We start from the raw sequence: 12513 nt of genomic DNA, 5'->3' as shown, positions 1-12513 counted from the left end.
TGGAATTATTGAGACTCAGCTAAATTAGGTGAGACCCTTCAAATACCCTGGCCAGAAACATTACTGTTGGTTCTTCTAAATCTTAGATCTATTCCCTTTGGAATCCATAAACTTTCACCTTTTGACATAATTACACAATGGCTGATATACTTAGCCCATTTTTTTGACCCACAACTAATAAAGAGGGATATACTTCAATTTTGCAAAAGCCTGTTCAAATCCATAGAAAATAATCACCATCTGGTAGAACAATCTTCATACAGAGCACTCCCTGGAAACAGAGACATCAAACATCATACCTTATAGCCCAGAAATTTCTTCTATTGGAAAAGACATCTCCAAAATGACTCTTTTCAACATTGCTGGAAAGGCCTTTACTAGGTGCTGTTAACTAAACCTTGTGCATCCAGACTTGAAGGAATAAACTCCTAGATTCATGCATCACATCCAAAAAAGCCCCCAAACCTGAGGGAACCTATACACCAACGGGTGACCTGAAACTAAAAATTTCTAGGCCAAATTTCATGGCATCTGAAGTAGAAACTTACTCAAAACACCTGGGCCAGGACTATATCACTTTCCTGTTTGTTTGGTTTTTTAAATTACTCTATATTTAGTTAAATTAGGTCATTCAGGGCTTCAACTGTTCTTTTTCTAGTTTTTCCATTGTTCTTCACTTTAGTTTTAACACATCCTTTTATCGTCACCTTACAAAAACTTTGATTCTGCTAAACACTGATTGCCAGATCTGTGCCAGGGCAAATATTACTCATGATGAGATTGAACTGGTGGCCTGGCCACTATCTTAAGAAGGATGGTAAAATTTATCTGGTAAACATGTAAGATTTTCCTGTGGTAACTCTGGAGCTGCACATGTTCTTCCTTCCTGCTGAAAAAAGACACCAAATATTATGGGTTTCCAGTTATGGATAAATGAATGTCTCTCAGTCAGGTCTGGAATCTTACCCCAAATTTTTCTTTATGTTTCAAATCAATGATAGGAATGTCAAAACTCTAGGATATCTCCCACTTAATATTCATAACTACACTATTTTAAATGACCCAGATGAACATGAATTGACATCCCACTGAAATCCAGAAGACTATGTCATCTCATCCATTAATGTATCTCTACAACAGGGCAATAAAAACCATAATAATACCAGAAAATGAAAAGCTTATGTGTTCCCCCTCAATGGTACTTCATTAGGAATTGACCAAAAATAAGACGAATGATGGAAAAACTTAACTTGTTTTTTCTCCAGAGATTGTCCATGTCTCCAGCAAAATCCTACTTATACTAGACCAGCTCACTTGTTACTTTAGATCTATAAGTATTTCCCCTTAGAAATTTAAGGTGTCATAGGGGCGCCTGGGTGGCTTAGTCGGTTACCGGCTTTCGCTTAGGTCATGATCTCGCGGTTCGTGGGTTCGAGCCTCGCATCGGGCTCTGTGCTGACTGCCAGCTCAGAGCCTGGAGCCAATTTCAGAGTCTGTATCTCCCTCTCTCTCTGACCCTCCCCTGCTCACACTGTCTCTCTCTCTCTCTCCTAGCAGTAAATAAAACATTTAAAAAAAAAAAAAGAAATTTAAGGTGTCATATAACCATCTCTACCATGCTACTGAACCAGATTTTCATGTGCTCTGTATGAAAGATTGCATTTCCAATGATGAGATCCCCTCTTTCATTCCAGGGAAAAGAATCTGAGCAAAGAGACTCAACTATGTGTTACTCTTAGAAGACACTAGGTATTTCTTTTTAAGGAGAAAAAAACCCACATATTTTATACTTCCTCTTAACTGGAAGGAGTGTTATGAGGTCATTGTCCTCCCCTTGACACCAAAATTAGAAAAACTTTTCATTCTGCTGTTTTTATAGCTTACTGTCCTATCCACTTAAAAGGAAGCTTCGGAACTAGGACTGTTGTAACTTTGGGTGGCTGCCTACATACAACCGCACGGTAGGCAAAAGGGTTTGGGACATGCTTTCACCAGAGCTTTTTGTCCTTGGATTGGAATAGCAGACCTTGGAAAAAGCAATTCACAATCTTTCTACAGTCATATCTACCACTTTCAATACTTCTGCCCAAGCTTTTGGATATCAACAAACTCAAACAGATAGCCTTGAGGAAGTAACCCAGTGAAACCACAGATTCCTAAACCTCTTCACTGCTCCACAGGAGGAAACCTACACCTTACTTGGAGAAGAATGTTGTCTTTATGTCAATTAGTTAGGGAAAGCAACATAAGAACTAAAAATAATGAAGGATAACATCAAGCTACTAGCAGAAGGTGGCCAAACTCCCAGAACTTGGGACATTTTCAATCAATTTAACATAGGTAATTGGGGAAACTAGTCGAGAGGTATAATTCAATCAATAGGTATCATTGGGCTTTTGGTCCTCAATTTCATCTTTTTAATTAAGTTTCTACTCTTTTGCATTAGTAAACAAATGCCTTCTTCCCAAATGTATGTACAAATAAAATTATTTTCCTGCCAAGGGCTTTTCCTGAAACTCAAATGACCATGGAAACTAAATGGTCCACCTCAGCAGGACATAGATGAGATTCTTCATTTTCAGTCCTCTTGTGGCCCAAATGAGGTCATTGAATTTCTGTATCATTTCCTTCCCCCCTGGGACAAGACTCTTGAAGACAGCCTTCCTCAGCTGCATGAATAAGGGCACCTGATGGTCTTCCTCAGCTTCATAAAACATACAACACAATCCACATAAAGAATTATGCCTTTGACAGAAATTAAAGAACATCTGAATACCATAATTGATCAGCAATGCTTTCTGCGAAGGATCTTGAGTAAAAGGAGAAAATATGAAAGGACTTCAATCCAAAATAGAACCAGAGGATATGAAATGTAAAGTCACTCATATGTACCCTCAGGAAAACAAAATTTAAGGACTAGAAGATCAATTTCCCATAAATGCCTGATTTATAGAAAATTGGTAGTATTGGAATTTTTAAAATAATATGGAGAGGGTCAAGGAGTTGCTTCATATCAACCTGAGAAATTTTTGCGTATGGTTTTTAGAGACATGAACAAGAAATGACCCAGATTGGGCTGGTCTCACAAAATAAGCTGAATTGAGCTTTGTTTATAGGACTGGACTGGTTTTGTCTGTTTGGGGAATTTTCAAAGCTGGCCACAATTTGTGGGGATTTTTTTGTTTGTTTGTTTCTTAACAGACTATAACAAAACTCTCCCTTCTTTAGATTCCTCTTTATAGTCTCATAAATACCCTTAGCAGTCTTGTCTGTAGCTTGATACAGTTTGCATGCCCTGAATTGCAATTCCTCTGCTATTCCTGAATAAGCTCATAATTTTGACAATTTTGAACTTGCCTTAGTTTACCCCTTTATTTAGGTTGCCGACATCATCCAATGTTGTTTTCAAGATCCATTCCTGTCTAACTCCAAAATGTCTTTCAAGTCACATTTCCCACTAAGTCTAAGTTACAACTTGGGCCCCTGGCTGGTGAACACTGGATGAGTAGAGATGGGACCCAGTTTGAACTGGACAGGCCCTTGCTTCTTAGTGAAGGAGTAAAGCATGGAGAAGAGCTTCAGCAGAGGGCTTGTGGCTTCAAAGATGGTGGCTGGTCAAGTTAGGCATTTATGTTCTCTTTCTTGGATTTGGTCCGGGTTGGAAAGGGGGTAAGTAGAATGCAGAAATCTTCCATCCATCTATCCAACTAAGAGAATCTTAATATAATCTTAAGGATAAAATCCAAGAATGTGCTTTATTACACATTATTTCAATTATGTTCTGCCTTTCACTGAATTGAAAAACCAAGAAAGTTCCTTCTCTGTTCTCTAAGGTTTCTCTTCACTGGTACACTGAAGACTTACATCTACTGGCCTAAAGAGCAAATGGTTATAGGTTTAAAAGGAAATGTGTGCAGAGGGGAGATACATTTGTCACAACTGAACAAACTCATCCTGCTCCTGCCATAATGGAGAATTGCAATGATTTAGTCACTGGGATGAAACTTCTCTTTATTAACTAGGAAATATTTAATAAGCAAAAGAGGAACAATGCAGTTTGGTCCCTGACCAGACTTAGAGCTTTTCTCTTACCACTCTTTCTTTTTTCACTAGTCTACAAACACATGAGATTTCAACACACCAAGCTTGTTCTCACCTCAGGTCTTTACACCTTGTTTATCTACCTCCTTGAAATGCTTGGGTCTTAACACAGTGATTCCTTTTCAATATTTAGTCTCTGCTCTATTGTCACCTTCCCTAAAGGCTTTTCCTGACTGCTCCAAGAATAGTATCCAATATACCCCAGAACCTACCCAATCACTTTCTATTCTCTACCTAGCAATTGTCATTATATGACATCCATCCACTTTTATCTATCTATCAATCTATCTAGTCATCTAACAATTATCTTTCTCTGTATCTATAAAATATCCCCACTAGAATCTAAATTCCATAAAAGCAAGGGCTTTTTCTGCCAGTTCCCTGCTCTATCACTGGCATGTAGAACACTGTATCCTACAATAGGAGGTGGTCATGGATGAAAAATAGTGTTAAAAGGGATGTTAGGGAGAGTGTTCATCTACTATCCTTTGTTTCAATATGTACATTAATAACAAATGATTCTTATCTCCTCCTCAAAATTAGACCAGTGAGACCTCTAGCTAAGATATTTTTGTTCACTGCCTAATAAGATTCTGCCTAGAATGTAATAAATTTATATATAATTTTTTAAAATTTGCAACCATTCAGGCTTTTTCACTAAATGTGATAAACCCTTCCCCAAATTAAAATGAGTTATTAATATAAGCTAGTAATGTAATGCATGATTTACCAAATATCTCGAAATCCTTTTTCCTTTGTTAAATAAAATCTAAAGGAAATGACTAATTAGTCAATTTGAATGATTTCCAAATAACACCACCAGCCTGTGTTTGTCTATACTACCAAGGTGAATTATTCATTAGCATTTATGAGAAGTGCCTGAAGAACACTAGCAGTGGGAGTAAAACAACCTGGAATGGTTTTTAAATGACCTTCCAAGCAACTTGGATTAACACTGGCATTATTCTCCCCGTACAAATCGAGTTAAAATTTTCCATGTGTCAGGTCTCACAAGAAGGCAGTGAAGGAGGACTGTCTTCGAGAGGAAATGACCTTCTGCACCTCCTACAATTAGATTCTGCTTCTTTCTCTGTGTGTAGCGTCTGTGCGTCTCTGTGTGTCTGTAGGAAGAGAGAGAAGCGAGACAGAGAAGCGGGGACAGAAGCAGGGAAGAGAAAGGAGATTCAGAGAGAGATGAGAGGGAGGGGGAAGAAGACCTGGATGAGAGAAAAAGAAATAGGAACAAACAAAAGGAGATATGGGGCATGATGGAAAAAAAAGAGAAAAAAACAACAACCCATGAAATATAAGAAATAAAATGGAGCCAGCAAGGAGGGGAGGGAGGGAGGAACTTGTGACAGGAATGACAGATTCGGAGGCAGGCTTTCCCTGGAGTCGGCACACCAGGTTTCCAGGCGCCCAGGAGTTCTTCCAGGTGTGCAGGGTCACCTGACTTAATACTGATTAAAAGTGTAAATTGCAACACAAAAAGAGAAAAAGGAATTGTCATGTTGCTTCTCTCCTGTGAGGTCACACTCCCTGGTTGTAGCTGAGCCTGCTGCTAGGCACACCCCTCTTGTTGGATAAAATTGTATTAACTTTATCCCTGCCCTTGATTTGTGGCTTTCTCACGTTGTGAGGAATAAATAATAAATGATTGTAAAGCACTTGTACATATGAAATGCCGCATAAATGCTTAATAATAATCAGCTTAGGCCAGGAAGCCAGGGGGGTTGAATAGAAATCATTGCACGTGGCCATTCTTGTTTATGTGGCTAAAATTGTCCTGTGTGCTGTCTCCATGTCAAATCATCCCGCAGATTTAATTTTCACCCATTCAAGAATCCACTTCTCTGTAAACTTAACAACCTTTGTTCCCCCATGCCCACAGCAATGTCATTTACAATCGTAGAATATAACTGCAACAACCCATCTGTGCCTGTTCATTTCAGCCTGTTTTTTTGCGGCACCCCTTCTCTTCTTGTTAGCCCTTCCAAATCCCCACATGTGCTGTTTTGAGTCATCATTTCTTATCCCTTGGAGATGCCTGTTCTACTCTGGCTATCTTTGGAAAAATATGTTTCCCAGACTTGGATTTCACTGCACTTGCTTTTGGGGAATCCAACGTAGTCAAGTTGGTGGTTCCTTGCTACTCTTCATGCATGCATTTATTTAATCATGTGTTCACTCAGCATTTACTGATGGAGTGTTGTGCTTGGCACTGGAGATACAGGGGAAACCAACACGGAGAGAGTGTGCATTGTGTAAGGAAATCAAACGGTAATTTTAGCATAGTTTGGAAGATGCTACGATCAGAGTAATCACGGGGTAAAGGGAAGTCAGCATGTAAGCAGCATGAAATAGGAAATTCTGGTAGGGTCTGAGATTATTTTCTTTCCTTTTATTTTCAAATGTCTTCAAAATTGTTTCTATTTGTTATTTAACATAGTGGGAACTCCCTTGGTTTGACCTGGTTGTGGATAGGAAGGGGTGGTTCAGACCCAGGGAAAAAGCCCAGGCTGACCTCTCCTGGTCATTTGGAAGGAGAAGGGGCATTCTCCATCATCTCGGTTTGCTTCAGTTTCTTTTTTTTTTTCTTTTTAAAGTGTATTTTTATTTATTTTGAGAGAGACAGAGACAGCATGAGATGGGAAGGGGCAGAGAGAGATAGAGAGAAAGAGAGAGAGAGGGAGAGAGAGAGAATCCCAAGCAGGCTCTGAACTGTCAGCACAGAGCCCTACACGAGGCTCAAACCCATGTACCATGAGATCATAACCTGAGTTGAAACCAAGAGTCAGATGCTTAACCGACTGAGCCACCCAGGCACCCACCCTGCTTCAATTTCTGATAGGTGGGACCCAACTTTTGGGAGTTGGCAAGAGTTGGTCGTTTGCTGATATAATCATCTATTTTCAACTTGGAGTCTGTATTTTCAAAAGACAATATTGTCTAAATTTGTATTAGTACATTTAATGACAAAAAAGTACGTGCTTATTGCAGAAAACAAAATGAAAATAAATACAAGCAAAAATAAATTAACTGCAATTACAGCACTCATTGGGAACCATTTTTATCATTTAATGCATATCCTATCAGACTTTGTCCATGTTTCTATTACATAAAAATGTGCCTTTAAGGTACATATTCCTCAATTCCAAAGTATTACATTTCTCTTCAATGTGTCTTATACTATACTGTATTGGTTTATTGCCTTTTTGATACAAAATACCAAAAACAGTTTCATATCAAAATGTATTTAATCATGATTTCTAATGACTCTTTCATGTTCTATTATGCATGTATATTTTAGAGTTTGAGATAGATACATTGCTGCAATTGGAATTGCTGGGTAGAAGTATGCCTGTATTAAAGTTTTTGTTACCTCCCCAGAATGCCCTCCAGAGAGACTGAACTGGCTCACGCTCTCCCCTCCCGTATATCAGACCCCTGCCCGCACAACTTACCCTCCCTTCTCCCCCTGTACACCCCTTTGCCAAAATGAAGTACTCTCAAGGAAGATATGTTTGAAACTCCACAATTTTAATTTTTCCCCTAATTTCCCATCAGTTCCCTTGTGGCATGAGAATTAGTGGGCCTTGGGTTTTCAAACAGGTGGAGAAGGCTGCAGGGTGTATAATTGCTTTTGGTGAAACCATCAACGTCCACGTTTAGTTCTTCCTGCTCCACTTCCTCCAATTCAATTAGGCTGTTCTTACCAGGGGGAGAGTTTTCAAAGCATCAGATGAAGTGTTACCTCATGATTAATAATTCATGACAAGAAATGAAGATTGGGAAAGGTAATAATGCCCTCCAAGCTATTTTTCTCCACCACTCCCTTGTTCTCATTCACATAAATGCTGTGTCTCAACCGTTAAAGCAAACATACAAAGTTGCACTGCCCCATAAACCAAAGATCCAAAGCAGGAATTCATAAGCTTTTTGAAGTCCTAAGCCCCTTCGAGAATCTTGTGAAAACTACAGTCTCTTTCTAATGGAAAAACAAAACAAAACAAAACCCAAAAATGAACGTGATAGCATGCACAGATATTGCGCTTCTAATCCCCCTGGATCAGGCACCACTGGAAGATCATCCAAGGACTCCCTAGGTTATAATCTCTAGATAAGCAAACAAAAAGATCTTAAAAAAAGAAGAACCAGGACAAGCCCAAAAGGAATAAAAGTAAAATGGACTAGAAGTTTTATATGCATTGTCTCGACTTTCTGTGCCCAAATTTGCAGCAACAAAGAAATTTCGTCAAGCATGATTCATGTGGTTATTTAGGTATTATGTGAGGGGATTGGTGAGTTAGCTGACAATTAGAAGAGTGGATTTTGGCAAATGCGTATATTACAGGGCAAATCAAATAGGGGTAAGGGTGAGGGCATGGTTAATGTTGAGATCTATTTGCAAGACTACTATAGAGGCTGCAGTTTTTTCCCTTGCCAAGTGCTATCAGCCATAAAATGTCCAAGGCAGTGGGTCACACCCACTGCTTCATGCTCTGCTACTTGGCATTCCTCTAAGTTCTTCCTCAATTGTCATATCTCCACAGGCCATAACAAGGGACAACAGTCAGCAGCAATTCAATTTCGACCTCCATCTGCTGGCAATAACAACATAAGGGGGAGATTAATGTACACTCACACACTTGTCATTATAATAGCCCAAATTTGTTTTTTATAGTATGACTTTCTTCCAAGGAAGTCAAAAAACAATTTATATTCGAATTCCCAAATAGCAACTCACCTGGTAGGTAGATAGCTAAAATAATCATTTCCATTTTTTAGGCACAGAGATGCTAAAAATTTGTCAAAGGCCACCTAGCTGTTCCATGGGGAGATATGGTTATCAGAAAAGCTCTCTGGAAGCCATTTTGGTGTCCCTTAAAAGTATGATATCTGATGTGCAAGCCAGAGAGGAGGTTATATTAACAGTCAATCAGATTATATAAACATACAGCAAAATATCTGTGTTCTACTAGCTAACATAGTATTTATTCACCAACTTTTCTCCCTTTAATTTGTTCTCATTCCCTAAACCTAAGACCTATAATTTTCTATTTACCAGCTCTGTGATTTTGGAAAAGTTACTTAATCTCCCTCTTCTTCCATTTCCACCTCTGTGAAATGCAAATAATAATAGAAGCCAACTCATAGATTTGTTATGAGGATTACATGAAAAAAATAAGATTACTCAATACATACAGGGTATCCATAAAATATGGAAACATAAATACCATAATTTTATATTTTTTTTACAGATTGATGAAAGCTGATTTTGTTGAGCTGATACTGCTAAGTTGATGAAGGGCTGATCCTGACAATAAGCAGCAGAGCTGTTTAATGCACATTACTTTGAAAGAGCTGCCATCTCTCACAGCGCAGTCAGAAAGGTGGTTTAAAAATCCAAAGATATAGTCAGTATGTTGCACAAACTCTTTTGTGGACTCATCCATTTCCAATAAGATGAAGGAAGCAGTCATAGCCAGAGTTGTAGCCAGTCCAAACCGGCTGACTTGCCAAACATCCAAAGGATTGGAAGTACCTTGCGGAAGTGTTCAAAAGATTTCCAAAGTACCTGCCTTTTAACCGTACAAAATGTTAGTTCTACAGAGCTTATCTGAGGGTGATGACCAGCATAATATGCTGACTATATCAGAAAGCCCACTGAACAAATCATATTTTGTAATATCAGTATCTACTTATTATGCCCATTTGTTTACGTTTCCAAGCTTTTGGTCACTTAGAGCTAAGTGCTTATTAAACATTTATTATTACTATTTATGGTCTAAGAGGAAAACATGTTAAAAGATGTTTCACAATCCACTATGTTATCATTTTTTATATAATCACATTTTGGCACCAGAAAGTAAGGGTAGAGGAATCACTAGCTAGAACTAATGATTCTCTTTCATTTATGGTCCCCTATTGCTTTCTTTTGTTATTAGCAAAGTGCCTCAATTCTTTAGGAAAATACAAGTAGTCTTTCCGTGCCAATAGCAACCTCACGACCACGGTGAATGTTCCTAAAACCCACTGGATTTTCTGCAAGAAGTATGGCAAGCACCAACCCTACAAAGTGATACAGTACAAGAAAGGCAAAGATTTTCTTTATGTCCAGGGAAAGCAGTGCTATGACAGGAAGTAGAGTGGCTATGGTGGGCAAACTAAGCTGAATTTCAGGAAAAAGGCTAAAACTATAAAAGATTGTGCTAAGGCTTGAATGTGTTCAGTCCAATTGCAGATCTAAGAGAATGCTGGCTATTAAGAGATGAAAACATTTTGAACTGGGAGGAGATGAGAAGAGAAAGGGCCAAGCGATCCGGTTCCATGCCTCATGTTTTGTTACATTACGAAGACCGTAAAATCTGATTATGTTCATGTCAAAAAAACAAAACAAAACAAAACAAAACAAAAAACAAGAGAGAAAAGAGAAGAGGGAAAGGAAGGGAAAGGAAAATATAAAGCAGTGAAATTAGCCTGCATGTGTTTTCTGGCCCTTCTCCCATAAAATTTACATATTTTTTTTCTCTACTTCCTATTGTCAGAGTCCTTCTTGTAAGGCGATATTAGTCTTAAAGCTGAGTTTGACTCATGAAAATATTGTATTCAGAAACCACAAATAGTTATATAAAAAATATACAATCTCTGTATCTCTGTATACACAATAGTAATAGCAATTTAGTTCTGATCACTTGTGTTGTGCTCTCTAGAGAAGATTTAATGACAGATTTCTGATGGGCAACTCTATAAAAGAAATTATGAGCATATTATATATGGAGAAATTTTGAAAAACCTGTCTTTGTCACCAATAAAAATATAGATAACTTCCCAAACAGGAGATATACATGTAATATATAATTTAAAAACTATGTAGCATGCTATCATATCAACTGGATCTGTTTCTTCAGGTGCCTTAGACCAATCTTAATTCTCTAGCTTAGGGTGATGTAGACTGGCCAAATGGGGAAATCCAAGAAATGTCTGTTCAAACACTGATGAACCTCAGTGTCAACAGGTGTGATCAAGTGTAAAGAAGCAAGTGTCACAAGAACATCAATAGTGTCATAGAGCAAAGGCTTCCTGTAGGATCCTTCAAAGGGAAGCCTAGTTTTAAAAAACTGAAATACTTTATTAGACTGCCGTTTGTCAAGTATGTCTGAATTTCTGTCTGCTACCTGTCAGAAACTGAAGATCAGAGGCTAAAGTAAGAACAGATATGTATAATCACTGAAATCATGTACTTTCTATGAATATGAGACTTTGGAGGAATCAGAGGGCATGAACATCAAAGAATGGCCAAAATGCAGGCCTGAGGACCAGGGGCTTTTAAAATAGGTTAGCAACTAGTTGAATAACACCAAAGAATGTTATCAATGGATTGAATCAGTCAGGAAGGAGTGTTCTAGTAACAGTCCACAGATACCATTCTTAGCCCCAAATGGTTTATAATTTTATTAACAACTTGATTAAAGAAATTAGAAGGTATTTTTTTAAATTTAAAATAGCACAAAACTAAGAGGAAGAGATATTTTTGAAGACAGGAATTCAATATGGAGAAATGATGGGCTGAAGTTTGATCTTAAAAAAGAAGAGTAGAAAGATTTACAGTGTTAGATTTCCAGCTTGAAAGACAAGGCAAACTAAAATGAATATAATTTATGAAAGTTAAAAAAGGAATTATTTACAAAAGTGTTCGTAGGGATTAAGGAAACTACAAAGGATTATTAAATACCCCCCAAAACACTAAGTGCTCAAATACTCCCTCTACAACCTAAAGGTGTGAAGAGAAGGGATGATTATGAAACCAGTGATACACAGAAGGATGCAGGAAGAGACCCATCTGAATGAGAGGAGCTTGGAGTGAAGGAACAAGGGAAATAAACACTTTGACCTCACTTTTCTCCCTCTTAACAGCCTCCCAGTGGTGTTTCCCATCTACCAAACTCAACTGAAAAATCAGAGAACAAGTAACTCACTGATGTCATAAAGCTTAAGGTAGAATCCAGATATCTCTACTTATTCACAAATATGGTTAATTATTTGGATACATCCCAAGAACTACTAACATCCAGTGAAAACTACTTCAAAAATAAGAAAACTTTTTATGTGAAGGGATATTAAACATTTTAGGCTTTTGGGGACATACAGTCTCTGTTACAACCACTCAACTCTGTTTTTGTAGTATTAAAGCAGCTTAAGCAAATGGGTTTGGCTAGACTTGGCCCCCAACAGGCTGGATTTAGCCAACACACTGTAGTTTGCTGATTTCTGACCTACTCTGTGAGAGCCAATAATCCATGGAGCATTGTGTTCTCTAAAGCCCTTGCTTTAAAAAAAAGATAGAATTCCTGGACACCTTCCGATGTTTGAAGTCTTAAACATATATTCTTTATAAAATTTAAATTAAAA

At 38.0% G+C, this 12513-nt stretch overlaps 1 pseudogene; it reads left to right on the top strand.

The window, feature by feature from the left end:
• Window positions 1-3501: 3501 nt before the first annotated feature.
• LOC144216635 (large ribosomal subunit protein eL42-like) lies at window positions 3502-10466 on the top strand (annotated as a pseudogene).
• The last annotated feature ends 2047 nt before the right edge of the window (window positions 10467-12513 follow it).

The sequence above is a fragment of the Crocuta crocuta genome, unplaced genomic scaffold (genome assembly GCF_008692635.1).
Source record: "Crocuta crocuta isolate KB4526 unplaced genomic scaffold, BGI_CrCroc_1.0 scaffold48, whole genome shotgun sequence".
Lineage (NCBI taxonomy): Eukaryota > Metazoa > Chordata > Mammalia > Carnivora > Hyaenidae > Crocuta > Crocuta crocuta.
The sequence above is the reverse complement of the archived record's forward strand: the minus strand, read 5'-3'. Positions and strand labels throughout refer to the sequence as shown.